Source organism: Meleagris gallopavo, chromosome 4, assembly GCF_905368555.1.
Source record: "Meleagris gallopavo chromosome 4, MGAL_WU_HG_1.1, whole genome shotgun sequence".
In the NCBI taxonomy this organism is placed as follows: Eukaryota; Metazoa; Chordata; class Aves; order Galliformes; family Phasianidae; genus Meleagris; species Meleagris gallopavo.
The window spans coordinates 56,534,551-56,557,159 of NC_139407.1; the positions used below are offsets into that span (position 1 = coordinate 56,534,551).

General features: G+C 40.1%; 1 protein-coding gene across 5 annotated transcripts in view; it reads right to left on the reverse strand.

Annotated features, from left to right (window-relative positions):
• The window catches only part of C1QTNF7 (C1q and TNF related 7), a 45,862-nt gene that overhangs the window by 14,953 nt on the left and 8,300 nt on the right, over window positions 1–22,609 (reverse strand). Inside the window, exon 2 of one of the 5 annotated variants that reach the window (XM_085223452.1) lies at window positions 22,234–22,431. The exons of 1 other annotated variant lie outside the window; for it this stretch is intronic. The gene's annotated coding sequence lies outside the window, so the exon portion shown is untranslated. Of the gene's footprint in view, window positions 1–17,092; window positions 17,530–22,233; window positions 22,432–22,609 lie in introns of those variants that run through there. 3 more of the 5 variants (XM_085223454.1, XM_085223453.1, XM_085223451.1) reach the window with 3 other exon arrangements.

Sequence of the window (22,609 nt, forward strand, 5' to 3'; positions counted from 1 at the left end):
TCATTTCGTAGAGAGCCATCCCAGATGAAGATTACAAGCCAAGCTGCTGGAGGTTATTACCCTCACAATTTTGCTGGCTGAGCCATCTCAGACCCTCTTGAGCTTGAATAAGGTGCAGACATAACATCCCACTACTCAGGAGGTGACAACTGGAGAGGCTACTACCTGCCTGTGCACACTGGCCTCCTTAGCACAGCATCAGGCTTTTTTGACTCACCAGTGTCCATCTCCTGGCCTGTTTTAGTCAAAATGGACCTGGTTGACCTAGGCAGCGGGAATGACAGATCTCTCATTTGCTTGGGTTTGTTGTGCCTGGGAAGGACTGAGAAAACCTACCTGAGTGAGGGATAGGAAATATTGAGGTGAGTTAGGCTCGGCCCAGCTGGGTCCAGAAGATGGGAGTAGAAACCTGTCCTGCTGCCAAAGCCACAAGGGGCAGCCTGTAAGCCTTAGCTGGACCTGGCCAAGGACATCCACTGAAAGATCTGCCCACTGCCTCTGCCCAACATGTTGAACTGCCTTAGGCTGCTCACATACCAAGGCCTTGGCACTGACTTGAGCTAGGGCTGCAGGGCGTAATGAAGGACTTTAAAATCCAAACAAGGAAGCTTTTCTTGGTTAGTTGTTATATCTTTATCAAATGTGTTAGTATGTGCACGAGGTATGACACAACGTCGACTGAGTCTGGTGAGATGCTGTCTTCAGTTGGCTGATCTTAGGAGACAGTAATGTACATTTTATGTAATAGTAATGTAAACTGTGGAAAATTAACATGCTCTTCACGTCTTAAACTCTTTAGGATTAGGAATTATCGTATGTATTATTTCAACTATTCTCAGTTGAAATGTATCAGCTTAAAGACACTAACTGCCTTGCAAACACAGCTATGTGGCAATAGCATTTGGCTGCCGAGCTGATCTGTCAGCCACATCAACTTTATAGTTTCTTCCCATTGTTCAAAAAATGGGCTTACTATTAAAGAAGGCAGTTAATGATATTTCCACTGAAAAATAGGAAAAATGCCAGCACAGATGATGGTGCTGTCTGGCTTTTTAATTAAACTTTTGAATTTGCCTTGCTATAGTGGCATTTCTTTTGATTGCACTTTTGAAAGAACATGGCTACATGCAGAAATTGGTCCCTCCCTATGTTTTTCCAGAGGTAAATCCAAAGAGATTGATCCATTTCCTGAGGTCCTGTCATTGTGTTGCTTGTCTTCACAGGAAGGCCTCAGCCCTTAGGAGCAGTCAGTGCACGAGGACAGGGAGCAGAACTCAACACAGCCCTACCCAGCATTAAGGTATAGCTGCAGGAAGCCATTAATTCATTCTGCAGGAAAAAAATAAAATAAAATTCTGTATCTTTTCATTTCTAAAGACAGTAAGAAGGCAGTACAAGTCACCTTGGTTGTCTCCATTATCCAAGGAACCCATTTATTTCAATTGTCTCAGGAACACAAGCGATTAATCTTCTGTGTATAGAAGCTACCTTTATTTATTTGGTTGTTTTGTCAGTTTCCTTCTCCAAGCAGTGAAGAAAGTGTGTTCCTTACTCCATGGAAATATGGCATTTCTGTAAGTTGGGAATGCTCCTGAGAATATGCATGTACTTAAGCCTGCTTTCAGGTCACGTTTTACTGAAGCTTTCCAAAGTTTTAGCAGCCCACCAGTCATGCAAGTGAATGACAAGGAACAGGAAAGGCAGAAGAAAGGAAAACATAAACAGCTCAGAAGTCATAATCAGAGCAGAAGCTAAATTTGCAGTGGTGCCTTTCATGGGTCGCATGCTTGTTTTGAGCTTGGCATTTGATGGTCTCTGACCACCAGATGGCATAAAGAATGCTGCTGCCTGCATCGCCTTGTTGCTGAAACATCACAAAATGTCTGATTCACAGTAGTTAAAGTGCATTGTTATATTGCTTTTGTTCAAAAGTATATTTTATTTTTTCTCTTAGATGTAAAAATATATTGGTAGGACTTATCCTCTTGAGGGGAAATCAACTTCAGCAAAATACAGTTTCAAATAGCAAGCATTGTTGAAGTAAGTGCCATTCTCAGGTGCAGGAAAACAGCATAAGATGAGGGGGAAGGAGGTTTCTCTGCTAATTGGATTATAGGACAAAGCACTAAAGTAAATCATTAATTCTCATTTTGGTTCTGATGGTGATTTTCTTTGTAGCTTTAGGCAAATCACATAACCCACTTCATTTCTTTATTCCCATATGAAGGGCAATGATTTCCTCCCTTGCAGTGGTGCCAGAGGAGTTAACACTCATAAAACACAATTGGAGAGAAGAAAAATACTAATGACTCCTGAAAGATATTTGCAGGGAAGGTTTGTCTATCCTGCATGATCCAACTGGTGCTGTGCCAATATGACAGCTATAGTAAGACTATGGAGAATGGATAAATTTAAGACATACAGAAAGAAATATTACTGAATGCTACTCAAAGGAAGAAATACTACCGAAAGAGCTGGATTTTTGTTGTTGTGTTTTCCACGTAATTCATTACGGAAATTTCATGGCAAACAGAAACAGCCTGACTGCTTCTCTTCAAACCCCTTCGGAGTTAAAGATGAGTCTGTGGCTGGGGCTGGAACTGCCTTTGATTTACACCTGTGATCCAGCTTCTCTCCTTCCAGTTGATTTGAACTCTCAAGTTGAAATCTGAAACTTTGGTTCAGTCTCTGCTTCAGTTGCTTATTCATAATTTAAACTACAAAGTATTCAAAAGGCTTTGCAGCTTTTGTCAAAGGTAACATCTCTTGCACACCTCAGGATCAAGCCCGATGTTCCTAGACGATTTTACCACTGAAATATTTAATCTGATTATAGCAGCTTCTGATATTGCCAGACCACAAACTAGGACATTTCTGAAGATAAATGAAAAGGGCAGAGAATCCACTGTAAATTACCAGTGACTCACAACAGCAGTTTGTGTGACTACTGTGATCATGAGATGACGTATTTCTTTTTATTCTTATCTTTATTGTGTGTGGTGGATGTGAATATCCTAAGGAGAGCCAAAGGATTTAACAGGTAAATCTGGAACTTTTCATCATTTAGAAAGAAAAGATTTACAGGTTCAGATAAGGACAATACTGAGGAAAGAAAATTTGGCATGACATCCCTGAGAAAACAATGCCGCTCCAATGAAAAATGCTATTCAAGGACGCTTTGTATGCTTATTTCACTGCCAATGAAAAGAGACTAACTGTACATCTTCCCGTAATCACAGAGGGTATTTATGGCATAAATGTGATTTTTGGTTTATCTGAAACTGAGTTTTATAAGCTATCCTTCAGCAAGCTGAGGAATCAGAATGTGAATGAAGGAGACTTGAAAACTATCAGACCAAAACACACCCAGTAAAACAAATGATTAGTGATTGGCCTTGAGGAAAACAGAAGAAATAAAAAAAAATAAGATACCGAAGTGCCATAACTACAGTGCCAAAATGATTTCCAACTACACAAGAACATCAATTTTGTTCTTCCAGTGATAAATTTAGTTTTTCCGCTTGTCCCCATTGCACATTTTAGTGATGATATTGGAGACTTTTTGATTTCCATGTAAGACTTTTAAAAGCAAACAATGTAATCTTGGCAGCCTGTGGGGAGAGCTAATGCAGTAGACAGAAGATGTGTGGAAATTAGTTTATACAAAGGTTCAGTTCGAACTCAGCCCATGCCACTGTCACTGAAGCATGGCCAGATGACAGTCAGCAGCACACAGCCTCAGGAGTCCTTCACATGGATGGGAAATGTAATGAGGTATCGTAATGGCTTTTTTTCTTGTCCTACAACAGCTATGGTACCCTAGGCCTCATAGGCTGTGTTGCATTACTCTGTGCTGAAGGGTGGCAGTATGGGGAAGGCTGTCCACTGTAGTGATGTGCCCGCTCTGCATGCACTGGAGGAGTGGATACAACACAAAGCCTGGCACACTCAAGTGACACAAGCCCTGCTTTGCTCATACACTAGGACAGGCATATCCAATCCACGGATTTTCAGAGATGCTAACAGACATTCAACTCAAAAATCTGATCATATCTCTTTACTCTTATAAGCCCCATCTTAGCAGAGGAAAAACATTCCTTGCTTCAGTCATGCCTGATTCATGTCCTTGCTTTTTGGCAGTATGTACATTTGTGAACAATTATTGTAAAGGATGAAACACAGGAAGAGCAAAAATTCATCAGCAGTCTCCAACACTGCTACAATGGTGGAAGGGTGATACAGGAGTGTAACAGCAAAGGAAAAGTGCCCCACCTCTGAAGGTCTAGGCTCACAGGAAAGATTCCCCAAGAGAAGGATCTCCAACCAGAAAACCTTTCCCAGTGGCAGTCAGTCCTTAAATGAGGTCTAAGAAAGGTGCAGCCAGGCTCCACCCTTTCTGGTCACACAGCTGAATTGCCTTCACCTGTGCTCCCAGGGCTGACCGGTCCTTTCCCCAGATGCTCAATCAGTGGTTCCGGCCATGACTCAACAGTTACCACACAGACACACACCTTGAGAACTCACTAAGAATTGCAGCCACTGCCATCAAACTAGCCTGATGCATTAGTTTCACAAAAACAGGGTCACATATTCCTTTACTTCTGTGTTTTTGTTTCTCTCTTTCTTTGTTTTAATTAAAAATATTAAAGATTAAAATAAATTTGGTTACTAATGTACGTTAACTATATTATACATTTTATGAGGGCTCTTCTGAAAGTAACACCTCTTGTGTCATTATAGTGGCCTACAAAATCAGAAGTGAATGTTGGTGGTATGGCAATAGAGGTTGAACCTTCCATTACCAATATTCTATTACATTTTGTTACCGTGCAACAGATGGCAGAAAAGGGGCAGTCTGACAAAATGGCCCCTGACGTGGAAGTGCGGATGAAAAGGTGTACCACTGAATTCCTCCAAGTGGAAAAAAATGCCAAAAAATTGCCCCCCTTGACATTCATTGACGCTTGTGAACATGTATGGAGACCAAACAGTGGATGTGAGCACAGTGAGGTGGTGGTAGTGCATTTCAGCAGCGGTGACAGTGGGTCAGCTCTGCTGGTATGGACTCTTACCAGCGTGGCATGCAGGCTCTTATTTATTGCTGGTGAAAATGCATAGCTAATGGTGGTGACTATGTTAAAAAATAGTGTTTTGTAGCTGAGAATTTGCTCTATCAAATAGTATTGTTGTGCTCTTTGGATCAGTTGTAGTTCCATGGAAACATAGGAGGCATTACCTTCGGAGCAATGTTTGTGTATGCTGCCCAGGCAAACCAAAAGATTGGACACCTATGTACTATGTGGATTCTGGGAGGGCTGGATAAGTCGCTTAGGTCTTCTGCAGGAAAATGGTGTGGGAGGAAGGGGCTGAGCATTGTACAGTCCCTCCAGCAGTGGGCTGTGAGCCAGGCCGATGTGGATGTACTGCCACTGAGTTATCCCCAGCAGTTAATATGCTGCTATGGAAAAATCTCTCTTAGATTCCAGTTTTGGATGTTAGCCTCATGGTCCTTTGGGAACCATGACATGTCCTGTCCTCATAGCCAGTTCCTGCCAAATTCAGGAGTGAGTGCAGCACTTTCCTCCTCGCCAGAGACTGTAAGAGGCAGAGTTACCTAATGGCAACTGCAGAAAGCGTTTTGTGATCCTAAAATATAATTTTAATAGATGAAATACAATAACATATTGAGCAATGGTACTAACCTTAAGCCTTTAGCATCATTTTGCTCCAAATTATTTGTCTTTTGATGCTATTTTTTTTCTAGATACTGAAATCTTGATATGTCATTAATCCTCTAAATGGCTCAACATGAAATTCAAATTAAGACTGTAATAAAGCGATAGCAAATTAGAAAAGATTTTATTCCCCCCCAAATAATCAAGTGGAGATTGAAAGTTGGAGAATTAAATTGAAAGGAAGAAAAACACTATAAAGCAGTATGAGCATTTGACAAATATCTAACAGACTGAAGAGATTCTCTTATTGTTGCTACTCAGAGAATTTACTTATTTTTCCCTTGTAGAATATGCACAATACCTTATTTAGTAATATTTCAATAAGCTTTCTTAGCATCTGTAGCTGAACATAATTTCTGCAGTGCTCTGACAGCATACTAATGCTGTAAAGCTAACACATTAGCATGCCACTGAGATTAAACCAAATAGTGAAGGCTTACAAAATTTTCACTGCAAGGTGCAGGTCCTGTTACCTCCAAATCCAGAGAGGGCTTCTGCTCTGTTTTATTGTTTTCTTCCTTCCTATTCCTGTGGAAGCATGGGCTTTTTTCCTCTCCTTCTTGTTTTTTGGGGTCAACACATTGTCAGCTGCAGGTATTCATTGTTCTGGTCCACAGCATGTGCTGCCACACATCAGTATGCGGTGTAGTGATGTGAACCAAGTCAAGTACGTGCACTGTGATTTTATGCCATCTGTAAGCAGCAAAGCTACTTGGATCAGTGTTTTTGGAAACATCTTTAGTAGCACAAGTAGCATTGGACAGAGCTAATAACAGACCTAGACCACTTTTCAGTTTGAGTTTGCTACAAAAGCTGTTATGCAATTGATCATTAAGTAAAACTGTTTTAATTAACAGTTGTTAAATATCACCCTGAAAGGTATTAGCAAGGTCAGTGTGGAGATCACGTGATTATTACAAACATTTCTTATGCTACAATTTTGTGGATATCTTTTTCACAAAGGGGAGAAAATAATTTTTTCAGTCATGATATAACTGTTGCATATTATGGATTCCTTTTTTTTGTTTGTTTGTTTACAGTCTATATGAAAAATTTCCAAATACAGCAGTCCATTTTGGAGCTAAATAGACAAGGCGACAACATAACACTATGATAAATAAAATGAGAAATGCCAAATACTTCATCAAGTTGACTGCTGTTCATTTCTGTGGCCAGGGTGCTTAGACAATATGGTGACAATAACATAGAATCATAGAATCATAGGATTGCTCAGGTTGGAAAAGACTTTAAAGATCATTAGGTCCAATCGCAACCTGACCATGCTACCCTAACTAAGACCAGAAGAGGGAGAATGGAAGTCATGAAAGAAGAAAATGCACTTTTAAATAATCCTCAGGGAATTACTATTACTGGGCTCTTAATCAGTGCTCAGGTTTTAACATGTTGTTTGTTTTAACCATGTCCACTGGGATGCAAAGTAAAATCAGTGGGCTAAATTATGTTCTCACTGGCACTTGTGTAAGTCCAGGGTAAGCCATCTGACTACAAGGTTGTTTCCAGTTTTCCGGTGAGTAACCAAACAGAAATCGATCCAATGTTCCTAGACTCTCTCTTCCACTCTCTTGTATAGAAACTACCCACAAATAAATCAATGAGAATATTCCACTGTGTGCTTTCCACCTGTCAACTCTATGAAATACAACATTTTTTCCATGTGCCTTCTTGGTAGACCACCTTTCAGTATTAGAATTGCTAAGTACAACAGACTGCAAGTATCCTGTAGGAAGCAGTGCAGGAGAGCAGAGAGGAGCCAGGAAGAACAGAAAAAAAAGCAGAGTAAGGAAAAACATTTTGGCAGTCTGATGATAGTCAGCTGGAAAATGAGAAGGGTAATAGGGAAAGATGTTAAATGAGCTGGTTTTGAGACGGAAATCTGGACTGGGCCATCTAATTGGACATGCTCCCAACCTCAACTAGGGCAGGAGTCTCTCCCCAGTCCTGCTTTCCTTCACCAGCATTGCCTATCTGTGCTGAAGCTCTTTGAGGCAGAGGAAGGTTGAGCAGTAGGCAGGTGCCTTCCCTACTGCTGTCGCTGTGTGGTCGCCGTGGCCAGCTCAAACTGCGATCACAGATGCTGTCTCAAAGTCTTCCAAGTGAAACTCTGACTGGAGGTCTGTAAGCACTGGGAATTGGAGTAAACAAAGGTTTCCATGCCAGAAACAAGAACTATTATTATTGTTGTTCAAAAACATGAAGTCCAAGCCCTATCCTGGCCAGTGCAGGAAAAGAAAAAAAGCAGAGCTGTTGTCTACCTGGGAAAGGCTACTCACTCAAGGTATCCAACTCACACCTTGCTGCACATTAGTCTGACACTGTCTATAGTGAGCTGGCTAAGAATGGTTAAACTATTTTATCCAAACCACTAAACACTCATGGGTTTGATGCACTGTGCTGTTCTTTCATGTTATTTCCCAAAAAATAGTATTTGTGGGACTGTCTTACCACTGCCCTACCATGTAAGTGAACACTGGGAAGAACATGGTGAGCACTGCACACAGGACTGAAAGCATTTTGCCCTTAGTATTGAAAAAGAGATTCTACAGCACTAGCCAGAGACTAATCAGTCCACTGGAAATAGCATGACCAAGTGGCTTGCAGGGAGACACGGACCTCCGTAATGCCCTTGCTACAGGCCTGCTTCACCTTCGGCAGCAGTCCAAAGCAAAGGCGGTCTTAGAGCCCAGACCTGGTAGAAGGGCTTTGCATTCCTAAATGATTGAATCAAAAGACAGAGCATAAACCCCCATAGGCTACACGCCTTGCAAGAGGTTTATTTTTACTGTGTGAATTCAAGTGCTGGAATGTCTTGTCCTGATTCCAGAAGGGTTAACACTTTCATGCCTCAGAGCCTGGCCGGGAGGGACACCCAGCACCATGGGCACAGGCTATTCTCCTCATTTTTCTGCTACCTCAATCACCAAAACAGCCGTGCTCTCACTGACTTTCTCAGTTCACCACTGCATTTTGGTCACAACAACCCTACAGGCTTGGGGAGGAGTGGCTGAAAAGTTGCCTGATGGAAAGGGACCTTGGTTTACTGATGGACAGTTTGCTGAAGATGAGCCAGCAGTGTGCCCAGGGGTCAAGAAAGCCAACGGCATCCTGGCTTGTATGAGGAATGGTGTGATGAGCAGGACTAGGGAAGTAATCCTGCCCCTGTACTTGGCATTGGTGAGGCCTCACCTTGAGTACTGCGGTCGGTTGTGGGCATTTCAGTACAGAAAGGACACTGAGCTGCTGAAGCAGGTGCAAAGGAGGGCAACAAGGCTTGTGAAGGGCTTGGAGAACGTGCCCTACAAGGAGAGACTGAAGGATCTGGGGCTGTTCAGTCTGGGGAAAAGGAGGCTGAAGGGAGACCTTACTGCTTATTGAGGGGAATATCTGTCACTACTTGTTCCAGGAGGCAATCAGAAGCAACGTATAAAGGAAGATGTTCTGCCATTTCATAACTGAAAATTCTGTTCCCTTCTCTCCCAGCTGGTGAAGAGCAGCCAGATTGGTAGAGGTCTGAGATCAATCATACAGAGACCCACTGCCACCGAGCTCACGGCACCAGCTGAGCTCCCTGGCCTTTTGCTAATGAGCCTATGCGAGCCAACAAGGCAGTTTCTTCTTCCTAACCTTGGCAAATCAACACTCTTGTAGCCATAATTTTTTTTCCCACCTTTTTTTACCTGAGGAAGTATTGGGATATTAATGAGACAGAGATATACCTTATTAAAGCTTTCAAAAGATGATAGGGTAGACTCTGTTTTGTTTCATTCTGGGCTTTCTTATGCGTCTTTCTGGTGGAAAAACTACAGAGGCTACAACTGGAAAACTCCTTAAGTGATATGAATTTTCCAAGGTCTGCTGTGACATCATTTAGTTTGTTTTCAGTTTTCTCCAATCAACGTTACTTTGGAAAATGAACAGATTAAGACAGTCCCAGTGCCATGTAACTTCCACATGGTGTTTCCATCTTCTACGGAGTTTTTTTCTCTAAAGTGTTCCTTTTTAAAATCATTTTTGCATCTCCATCCTAGACAGGTACTTTAAACAAAAGGCAGAAGAGAAAAAGTATCTCAGAATGCTGGGATAGTAACTGAGGCACAGACGGAAATAACTTGTGTAGGGGCACGAAGGAGCTTTCCAGCATATGACAGACTTGAACTCAGGTACTCACTCTGCAGCTTTACCATTAAGGATTTCTTTTGTCCAAAGAAGCAATAAAGCACTACAACTGAACTCATCTCCAAAACAGATGACTTCCAAAAGGAAAAAGAAAGCATCTTCTTCAACCAGTCATTACCCATGCACTCTGTTTCCTGCTCATACATTAGTGAGAATTAACATTTTTGCGGTTCTAATGAGAGCCCATTACTTAGAGTGGCATAACCCCACCACAGCCACAACCACTGATCTATACCAAATGCAGAAAATTTATTATTTAGATTTATCCTATGTTTATTAACAGTTCAGCTCAGAAAAAGAGTCAGTGACAAAAACCATCTGGAATAAACATAACGGAAAACAAACAATGTAATATATTCTGTCGCTTCAGCCTAATTACACTGTTTGGTGCAAATACTATCAATCCAAGTGACAATTTACAACCCAAACTCTTATTAAAGGGAAAAATGAACTGTTCTGGGAAGCACAAATCAAAGTAACTAATCAACACAGATGACACATTCAGGGGATTTAAGAGCCAAGGTACGGTAGTGTTTTATTCCTCCTTGTTTTCAATTTGGAAGACCTGCTGTGATGTTGCAGTACATTATGCGTTATGTCTGCTTATGCAACACTGGAGACAAGCATGTTTGTGGCTGTTGTCTTATTTTTCAATGGCTACAGCTTTTGACTTGTTGGTTTAAATACTTTTCTTGTCCTATCACGTAAGCTAGGAGCAAAGTACACTGTCCCACTTCTCTAGTTCACTTTCAAATAATCTTTTGTCTTTTAGGATATAGTTGGAGGATTTTAAGAAAAAACATTAGAAAAGGTTGGAATTAGCTATAAGTGATATCAGTTTGATCTAAAACAATTTCTTATTGAGCAAATTGGTCCAGAAGAGAAAAATGAGAAAGATCTCTCCCTCCCATGCAAGCATGGGAGCAACACGTGACTGCTGTTCATGATCTGTTTCAGCTTGGAAACTGGAATCGTTCAATGCATCTGGTGTCTCCAGGGAAGCCAGAGAAAACATTGGCAGCAGCAAAGAGTTGATGGTAGAAGCCATCTGAAGCAGAAGTTGGACAACCAGCCCATCTACATTAGAGCGTGAACTTCAAGAGCTGCTTTAGGCACTTGCATAAAGTCGAGTCCTCAAGAAGATAAAATGATACAAAACTACAACCTGTATTACACTGTCAGTTTAGAGAAAAAACACCCATAATTTGGAAAATACCACCTCTTGGTCTGAACTAATGGGGAAAAAGTCAAGATCTCATTATAACAAGGGTCAACTACTGAGGGAGACAAAGATATTAAAAAAACTCCACAAGTTGCTGTAAGGAGGGAGGGCACCAGTCACCACCACCTTACATTCAGAAGTGCCTCTCCAGATCTTCACATTCCTTTCCTGTCCACAAAATAAAACGGAGCCAGGGTTCTTTAATACTTTCCAAATGGCTGTTTAGCTCAAAGACTTTCTATCAGGATTTTCTCAAAAATAGCATTAATCTCATGAAAAAAGATTGCATATTTCCCGTTCAATAGATCTTTTCTGGGATCTGCTTCTCTATTTCAGGGTCTGGGACTGTTGAATGTAGGCTTATTCTCAATCACAAGTCTGATAGCAATCAAGCTTTTGTCCTATGTCATGTAAATGGAAAACATTTGAAACGCCATTTCTCCACCTGCTGTTTTCAGAAAGAAGCATGACATCTTTTTCTCCTTGAAGAGTTGACATCATGGATGTGGCCATAATGAGATGTTTCTTCATTTAAGAGGCAAGGTGCAATGTTCGATAAATACTCTCCTGAGAGTTTTTAAATTCCAGTGATTCATAAAAGCCACAAATTTTATTGCCAGCTAACTGTGGACACATCTCTCCAGAGCCTTACCGCATCATCTGTACTAGCATGCAAATCAAGATGACATAGCTGTTGACTAATTTCTAGTGTGATATTCATGGCACAGAAGCACTACTGGGATGGTCTTTGGCAATGCCTTCATCCAAGCATCTCTGCATGCAATCAGGCTCTTCAACCAGGAAGATCAACATGAAGAGGACTATTTCTCACATGCTGAGCCCACTTTTTCTTAAAAAATAGTATATTTAAATCATCTATCAATCCCATAGGTATAATCTTCATTTATATTTCCTTCCGTAGCCTTAACTGCTTTGCTTCAAGAAGAAACCTCCTAAAGCTTTATTTTTTTTTTTAAATTCCCCCTTTGCCTATAAGAATTTCAATAATGTTCAAAAGCATACATAAATAAAAGAAGGATTGATCCCCTCCTGCAGATTACAGAAATTCAGGAGTATGCTGTTAATAGTCATAATGATAAAATACCTTGGTTTTCTATGGATTTTTACCCTCTTTACAATCTTTTGTGCTCACTTTAACTGGGGAACCTGTACAGTTTCCTTCCTGAACAAAGAATGGCCACAGATACAGAACACTGTCTTGAAGCAGCAGAACATAGCCGCCCTGTTACAGCCAACACAATGCATTCACATAATGTCTAAATATTTAGTCTTCTAATTGGGAATAGTTCTGCCCTTTTGGAATGCTCAGAAACTCATGTTGTGGCTCTCTTGAATCTTGAAGATTTTATGTCATCTTCCAGGATTCTCTGTTCTGGATTTTTTTTTTTCCTCTGACGAGAAAGATTCAAAGGACACCTGCTAATGCCACTATGCAGACAGGTTGGAGGTTGTTCATGCACTGAGTTGGTGATCAGGGTGTGCTGGCAGTGCTCTTGGTGCTGTAACAACACTATGCTGCTTCCCCATGGCCAAAAAGAATCCAAGGCAGTCCCTGCACTGTCACCTTTTCCCAGATGTTCTACCAATTGCTTTCTGTGCTGTCCAGGATCTGAAGTACTGACAGCTGCCTGAGTCAATCTGGGGTGAGCATCCTTTTTTTTTTTTCTCTCAGTTTTATTACAGACTCAGGAGAGTAAAGTTAGCTGAGACTATGAGCTACCTCAGAGAGCTATTTATCCACAGCCCAGCAAGGCAGAAGGAGCATGCTAGAGAATCAGCTAATAAGCAAAAAGAGAGAAGTTCAGAGAAATAATCGTTTTAATTACCACATAGTCTGCTTCACCACTACTTTAGGAAAAACTGGAGGCAAATGCTACATGAATGTAATCATAGATTTTAGAAAACATGCTAAAAGCCACAGAGAAAATGTTAAAAATATAATGGAAATAATTTTCTCTGGAATATTAGAACAGGCAGTTTCCCCTCCATAACTATATTTAAGGTATTAAGCTTGGCAGTTACTTAACTGAACTCCAGAAGTAAGCCATCACTCAAAGATAGATTATATTAGCTATTAGCTCTATTGATAAGCTAGAGATGATAGTACTTATTCCAGCAGGCTGATTTCCCTAAGAGCAGAAAAGGCATATGCCCTTTGCAATCCTGTTTCTGCAGCTTGCTTAGAGCAGCTTCCAGGCTTCTCTTCTAGCTGCAAACTTTAGTACCCCAACTGCCAAGAGCTTCCTACAGAACTACAGTAGTGGTGATTGTCTGGGCTCTCCATACTAGGCAGCTCTGAATTCTTTGCTCCTTCTGATCTTTTGTTGTCTTGTTCAGTATTTAAGGTTGGGAGCTTTCTGGCTGTCTTGGAGGGTTTGTTTCTATCCCACCAGAAAGACTATAGGCACACAGCAGCATGGCAAAGATTGAAAGCTGTTTCCATTCCATCTTTATAAAGAATCTATTATTTATAGGTGATGGATGGACACATTTTCATAATTCAGGAAAACTACATTTGTTTTTTTACATCTTCGCAGACTAAGTATGATCTTAGTTCAACTGCCATTAAGCCTTGCCTCAGTCCTCAGGTCTGTAAGCCTCAAAGGTGGCATTCAGAGAAATACATGTGTGCTGAGGTGCTGTAACCAGACCAGTAATGGATAGTAGGGCTCCACAGAGAGAGAGAGAAAAAAATACAAGATGCATTAAAATGCAATATCTTCATATCATTTATTTAGGAGAAACCTATCTCTGAGTTACACTGCTGTCAGATAGAGTCCTGCAGGCCATTCTATGATTCTATGATGATTTGCAATTCAAAAAATATTAGAGTTGTCAAAAACAAAGACAGTACATTAATCATAAGTTTTCACAACTTATTCTCATTTATATGTAGATTTTTAATCCTGCTATCATTACATAATAGCTATCAAGATTATGAAACAGAATTTTCATTGCTTTTTTTTTTTTTCCTCTTTTAAACCCTACAGTACTGGATATTGAAGAGATCTTAAAATAGAACTAATGGTATTGCTGTCTTTGGTGAAGCTATTGGTTCGTTAGTCCAATGTCATCTTGGTAATGACCAGTCCCTTAGTAGAAGGCATCTGGTTGAGGCAGCCACCAGGAAGTGCACAACTAATAAGACAGTAATTAAAGTAGCTACATAGCTACTAAGCAACAGATTACAAGGGTCAGCAATAATGGCATTAATCACATGCGGGCTTTCTTTGCTTATAACTGTGGTTAGCTGCTCACATCCAGGCAGATAGTTTGGACCACCAGCTATCCATGGGCATAGCATCCTCACTGGATTCTTCCTTCATCCCTAATCTTAGAACCTTAGAACAAAAGGTCGATCTGACGTGCCAAAGCAGAAAAAATGCATTCTGGGACAGCCTGCCACAAGCGGTTACTACATGCTGGAGTAGCTAGAAAGAAGGTTCCCAGAGAGACAGCAAAAAAGGAGAGACACAGCATACCTGCATCAACATGGAACCCTTTAACACCCCTCCAGCACCACAAACTTTTCAACAGCCTTGTTCTTTCTCAAAGGTGGAAGCAAAAATTCCTAAGCTTGGTTGAAATGAGTTATTTCTCTTCTTTCAGATCAGGTTGGAGCCTTGCATAAGCACTGACTCCATGCAATAACATATCTTGTGCCATTATGATTAAAGCCTCTGATAATCTGCGCAATAACCCGGTCTTAAGATCAACTAATTCAAGTTTAAAGTGTTCTCACATGTCAAAAGCTGTCTGAAGAAGTTTCTTTGAAAAACAAACTCAAAGTCTGAAAGTCAGATGGAGACAGAAAAAAGAACTATATTTCTTTAAAGCTGCAAATGAATACCCAGTAGCAAAACATTTGGATGAAATCTGTTTATCTGACTTCTTTTTCTTGAAAGAAAATTAGAGTTGTGTTCTTATTTAAGATTAATTCTTTCCATTTGCATTACTAGATTTATTTATGGTCTAAGAACTTATTTTCTTAGATTCCCTGCACATAAAATTTCATACCTCTTAAAAAAATTAAATTTTAGTGTAAGAAAGATCAAAAGATTTCTTCTCAGTTATTTTCGTAGGTGCTATGTTATTTCCTTGGGGAAATTTCACAAGAGGAAGATGTCAGCCTGCTCACAATATGCATTAGAGTGAGAATGCAATTCACGACCTGGGTAGCTCCTCCTTTTTGTTGCTTCCTTGCTTTGACCAAGCCCACATCAGACTAGTGCCTTGAAAACACAAGGGAATGATAGGGTGAAAGTATCCCACAACAAAAATTCCTGAAAGATGTGGTTTATTGCTTTGCAAGCTAGGAAGTGACATAAGTATCCAGACATGGATACTTTTCATTTAATGCGCCAGTTCTGCATAGTAAGACTGAGTACATTGCTCCCCATAAAATATACACAACAAAGTATTTAAAGATGTTCACATTGAAAGCCATAACCATCTGCTTATCGCAGACATCTGTTGCTTCAAAGCAGAGAACTGTATGAAAGGCTCAGAAAGTTTCAGAGCTAAAAAGATGCATTTGCCAAGAGACTAATGGAACACACAAATACACATAAAATCCAAAAATATAACAAACTGCTATTTTCTCCAAGAGTTGAGTTGCAAAGAAAATAAAAGAGCTGTCTCTGCTCCCAATTAGCTTTCTGTCACTTTCCAAACACTCCTGAAAAGCAACATCTTCCATCAGCAGAGGCATCTGGCTGTCATACTGTTCTCTTGTTCTCCAAATAACTTCTACCAACATACCTTCCAAACATGATGATTTCCACCCAAATGTAATTGCTCTACTGGTGACCCAGTCTCGCCCAAGGAGATAACATCTCTGTTTTTCTAGGAACAGCACACCACACTGCAGTGGGTCTATTAATTGCCTCACTATCTTGGCATCCAGGTATAAAAAATATGTCTATTTTTTCAAAGGAAAAAGTTGATATTGCCCTGAGGACTTGTGTGCAGAGTTTGCACCTTTCAAAAATGTGGGTTTGGAGGGAAACTGGAAGCTCTGAGCAGAAGCTGACTGGGAAGGAACCTGGAGTACCTGCAGCTGGAACCATTAAATTTCTTACTCTGTCCAGGTGGAGCTAATCAAGCTTTCCTGGCACAACAGCCACCCTTCTTTACCTTACCAGGCTACCTGCAGTTGGGCAGCTATTGGGACAGGGAAAATCCCACCAACTACAAGAGAACTTTGGGATTTCATTACCTGTTGCTACTGGTGCAATGTGTACATGAACTGAACAGAGAACAAGGAAATACTTTGTGATCTTAAATCACAATGTGAAGATCAGAGAAAGTTGATCCATCTCCCACAACAAATCCCAAATAACCACATAGGAAGTGACTAATTTAAGTATCAACAAGACAAATTTTTATAAACCAAGTGAAATATTTATTGTGTCACATAATCTGTGACCCCTTAAGCTTCTGTAGAGAGAGTATAAACTCCCACAAAGTGACAAGTTCAACTTTGGGGCTGCACAACAGTTTCGGGTTCACTGACTGCTCTATAAACGGTCCCGCTGCTCTATGTTTTCCTTTGCACAGACTTTGTGTTTCACTGCCAGCTTCCCATTGTTCTTGAAATAACAGTGTCAAGAACTATAAGAAATCAGACTGTTCTCCACATTGATCATAAATGGAGAACTGTGGTTGCCAGTGATCATAAAAGCAAGCAGAGTCTGCTTGAGCCACGTACAGCTCCTCACACTGCTCAGAGCAAAACATGTCTAGAAAGGTAAGTTAATTGTTTATTGTGCCTGCACACATGCATTATTCAAGAGAACACAGCAAGATAAAACAACACTACCAGTATTAGGACACTCATCGCAAGTTTAGATTATCGAAGAGTTTTTACGAGACAAGAGACTATGAAGTTTGCTCCACCAAAGCAGAGCCCTTTACTTACGTGACTTGCAAGAACTTCCAGCTGCCGCAGTCTCTGAATCAGTGATGCAGATATTGTGCTTTGCAGAAAGTCCCCTAGCTTTGGCACTGGAGACCACACTGGTACTTCCTACTGATAGATAATATCCAGATTTTTCCTTTGAAAATACTCTGATAGTTTTCTTTATCAGTGCTGCACACTAAGAGTGGACTGTAAAGCAGAAAGTCTATCTGTTGTTACTGAGGAAAGAGTTCCCTCTCAGCTGAATCCAAAAAAAAAAAAAAAAAAAAAGCCCTTGACCTCAACAACTAGAATAAATCTACTCTATCTGTTGGCTTTTTTCTGAATGCATACTTGAGCAGTAACATAAGAGTGAATGATCTGAGTGCAGAAACCGTGGCATGTCATGTTATATATTGGTAGGGTATGTGAACAACGCATCTAACAGAGGCACAGCAAAATGAAAACACAATTCATGTTTCCAGCGTTTATTTTGTTCACATATTTTAAGAATAAAACAAAGATGACAGGCTTTTCTATTGCATTTCGCAACTCCCGAGTGGCAGAGCTTTCAGTTTTGTCCCCTCTACTTAGGTTCATTACATTCCAAATTAGGTTACTGCTGACTTTCTATTTCAAATGTCAGTTTTCTGAGAATCTCTGTATCTCAGCCAGAAAATGTAACCCAAAATAAAACTGAGCATTTATGATATCATAAATGCACTGAATAACTGGCAAGCAAAATGAAGAGGTTTTTTTTCAGACTTTTTTTTCATCCTTTGAAATATTTGTTTACTTCATTTTTTTCTCCCTCACTTTCCTTTGGTCTGCTTAAAATTACTGAACTTCAAAATGTAACAAGTTTAACTTTGGGAACAAATTCTCTGTAGAACGAATACTTGGACAAATACAAGAAGTTAATGTTGTAGCTTAAAACAGGCAGATGAAAAGTGTCAGCATTGAAGCAGTTCCCTGCTCCATTGTAAAATTATATTTGCAAGAATAAAAATATTATTTTAAAAATAGTCATTCAAATCCCAGACAATGAGAACAGAAGCTCTATGGAGAGGATGAAAAAAACTCAGTATTTTAGGCAGAATAAAAGGAATAGCAAAAAGATAAGAAAGGAATAAAATCTTCGTCCTCATTTGTATTCAGTTGCAAATGGGTGAAAAAAGGAAACAGTCTGAAATCAAACCTTAAGGTACTGTAAATGCAAAATTCCTAGCTTCATAAAATAGAAGGATTAAAAAAAAAAAGCCCTCAAAACTTTTAATTAGGATTCCTAGCTTAAGAAAAGTATCTTTAATGAAAAATAGCCAAATGGTCTTTTGTTCATTGTGTTATTCCTTTTGCGTGCCAATGCACTTGAATGATCTCCTGCACATTTACCATTTGTTTTTCAAGTTTTTTTTTTTGAACCTCAGACTTCAGTTCAACTTTATTGTTTTATTTTTCTTTTTTTCAAAAAAAACCACTGTCACTGAAACGTGGACAACTTCAAAGCTGTTTATTGATAAATAAATAGTCACTCCCAGCTGTAGCTGACTAGTAGCAGTGATACACTGTGTTGTGAATTACTATCAGAGAATTTATGCATACCTCAGGTTGGACATGGTATGCTACCAAGAACATGCAGTATCTGTGTTGGAGCTTGCACAGACTTCACTTCACTGATTTCACTGTCATGTGTGTTAACCCATGTCTCTACAGGCTCCTGACTGACTAGCTATTGTAAGTCATTATTGGAGACCCCTTCCCACTAGCCTGTCAGCAAATAAGCATTTTCTCCCTTTTTTCACAGGTCAGATTTTCTATTTTTAGAAAATAGCTGAGATTATTTTTCTTTTAACTTGCTTGATGATACAGAGGTCTCGTGACCTGGTTTGTAGGGGCAGTACTTGGCACACAGGACTATTCACACACACCCAGGTTGCAGAAGGCATGAATGGAGCATTGGGATCTCATCCAGCTTTCTGACCATAATCAAAAGAGGCTAAACTCCAAAACCTGCTTGCGATCTATTACCTGGTTCTCTGTGATGCCTTTGAGGCAAACAGAATATACACCTAACTTTTGAGAACCAAATCTTGTGTTCATAGTGATATTTTCAGTATACACCACTAATTTGAGTGTAAGATAATTATTTCCAGGTATGATTCTGCTTCTGACCTTAGGATTTGGCATTACTCAAAGGATTGTCAAGCCAAGGGGCAGTGCACTTGCAGCACCACATGTATGGGCTGTGGCATTGCACCTCAGTCTGTTTCAGCCCTAACACAGCCGTCTAAGCTGTGGGAATGTCAGGGCATCATGATTTACTGTGGCCACTTGTAATCATATCTCACAAAAGGAAATGGCAGTGGCCTTTGCATGCTGTTCCCTCACTGAAAATATTCTTGACTTTATTGCATATTGTATATATATTTACAGACATGGATTTATATAGGAGTTAAGATAACAGTTCACAAACTAAGGGTCACAGCTATAATTGCAGTTGCCTCGTGAAATATGGAGTGGAAGCTTGGCCAGGACCCCAGAAGTTGTAATGCATACAGAAGTGTCTGAGAATTGTCAGGTGAAGCCTGGATCACGATCTACTACATCAGACTGCTTAAAATCTTTTTTTCTTCTTTTTTTTTCTTTCTTAGAATAAGTGCTGAGACATATATAAATTAAAGACTTATGTTTCTCATTCATTTTTTGAACACTCTTTAGAAGACAGAGAGGGCTGTGCCACTTCCAGGCTGAAAGCACTGCTCTGCTTTCCTGTCAAGAAAGACCAAGAGAGCTGGGGCTGTCTAACCTGGAGAAGATGAGGCTCAATGGGCATCTCATCGATGTATAGAAATACCTGAAGGGAGGATGCAAAGAAGATGAAGCCAAGCTCCAGGAGAAGATGCAGTGGGCACAAACTGGAACACAGGAGGCTCCTTCTGAACAGCAAAAATGGACTTCTATGCTGTGCTCGTGATGGAGCACTGATGCAGGTTGCCCAGAGACACTGAGGAGGTTCCTCTTGGGGATGTTCAGAAGCCATCTGGATCTGGCACTGAATGGCCCTGCTTGAGCTGGGGGGGAATGGACCAGATGACCTCCAGAGATCCCTTCCAACTTCAACCATTCTATGATTATTTCCAGTGTCACATCGATTGTTTGTAAGAAGTCCACATTTGGCTACATAGTGAGAAATACAACATCTCTAGTCAATAGGAACCTCTAGGCTCAATTTCAGTATTGCCTGTAAAAGTTGGGCTAGAAGGGCTGAAACATCGAATCTGTGGCCATGTCAGATAACATGGCAGGTAAACACGAACTAGAGAGCTTATTTCCCAATGCAGTAAATTTTCAATACATGTAGGTGGTTCATCTGGAGAAGTACTGTGTCATCGATTCAGGGTTGCATTGGCTTCTTGGAGGAACATTCCTACCTAAGAGCATTTACACAGTTTCTAGGATCAGACTTAGTGAAGACAGAGAGTTACACTAAATGAGTTCAGTGTGTTCATGATATAGTTGATCTGTGACAGAGGCAGGCTGTTTCAAGTGGGCCATGATCACTACCTTTGAGATCAATGACTCAATGATTATTATTATTATTCAGAGGCATTTTGCACACCTTATCCCAGGTAATTGCAAACTCTTGGTTATTGCAGTATCTGATCGTTTGATTATAATTATCCATCATGGAAGCAAAAAAAAAAAAAAAAAAAGAGAGAGAAAAAAAAGTATCTGATTTTACAAATACGGATGTAGGGCACAAGGATGACCTTATTTGCCACACATCACAGACTGTGCAAGGAAAGAAACTGAGTATTCATCTCTAAGACATCCAGAAGCTTTCTACCTGCTGGACACTCCTCTCTTAAATTTAGAGGCTAGAGGAAGGCTGTAAGCCAGCCTGCTATTAAAGGAGCATTTTCTGAGGCAAAGGTCAAAGTAACACAGCACTGGTAAGATGCTAGCTATGTAATGGATTCTAGGGCTGGAGCTGAAAGGGGAAAAATAAAAAAGCACTAATACTGCTGCTGTACATGTGGTACGCAGCTGTACTACACATCATCAGATGAGTAGTCTTCCTTAACACACAGCACATCTGACTATCTGGAATGGAACCCAAACAAGTAAAACCTGGTGTTGAAAACCAGGAAAGGTCCTCACGATCTCCACTGCTGTCAGTGAGAATTCATACTATAATGATCAAAAACTACATGAAGGTAAATACTGCTGTAACTTGTTTAAATTGCAGGCCTGGAAAAACATACTTAAGACATCTGGGATCAATTTCTATTTTGAAATTCTGTTCATACATAAGGAGGGCTTGTAACGAACTGAAAGACAAGATAGTCTTGAAATACAAAAACTAGAATGAAAGCATTTAAATAATTGCTTTATATGCATGGCACACTCACTTCAATTTCACATCTCGCTTTTGGCGAATAGGACTTGCATGGTTTCCTCTAATATATTACATGTAGCTAAGCAACTATATCTGTTGTATCTGGGGAAAAATAAAATAGAGTATGGGTCACTGATCTATGCTAGACTTTTTCTGCTTCCTGGAGCTATCCAGCTAAGGTTCTTTGCAACCCATATGTGGATCCTCCATACATATCAATACATATCAATCCCCTGTCTTCAAACTTGTGCTACATACCTGCTCAGACTTGCCAAGCCATCAAAGTCAGGACTGTAGCTATATCTTAATTAAGGTAAGATGCTTATGCCACTCATTCACGTGGTCTCAGCTAGTATCTGAACTAGTGATTAATAGTCAAGAACTCAAGAGTTGCAAATTCCTCTTGAGGCTTTAAATTACGTGTTCAAAAAAGAGAATTCTGGCATTTCTTTTTTAAACCCATGGTATGTATACCCTATCATGTCATACAACTTCTCAGTACTGAAATCTGAATGGACAGATCTTGAGCTGACATAAATTGGTACAGCTGTATGGACTGCAAAGGCTGCATAATTAATTGACACCAGCTGAAGTTTTGGCTCAAAAATGTGCAGAAGCATATATACATATATATATATATACATATATCTATTTATAAATATATCAAAGCTCATCTTTAGGGCTTTTATCAGACATCATAGGGGCTGAACATTTGTTTTTGAATCCTTCACTGAGTATATAATTTAAGAATGTAAACACATACCATTCAAATTCATCAGAAGCACATCTCCATCATACACAAATGTCCTGAATCTGCTTGTCAGGATCTGTGAAATCCTCCATTCGAAGGTCAGAAAGGATTCTGCAATAAACTGCTTTGCCTTTTAGAGGTATGGATGAAGACTGTAGACGCTTAGAATCAAGAACAGTCTCATTCTTTCATTGTGAGGCTTATCTTCACCTGAAAGCAAAACTCATTTTAAGGTACTGCTACTTCATCAGAGACCAAGTGGTTAGAAATATCAAGGAAACACTGCTCACCACAGAGGACATTGCTGAGAAGAGTTCTTTGCAGCATCACTCCACAGCCTTACTACCGTTCCATTGTAAGGTGGCAGCCCAGAAGGCCTCCTCTATTC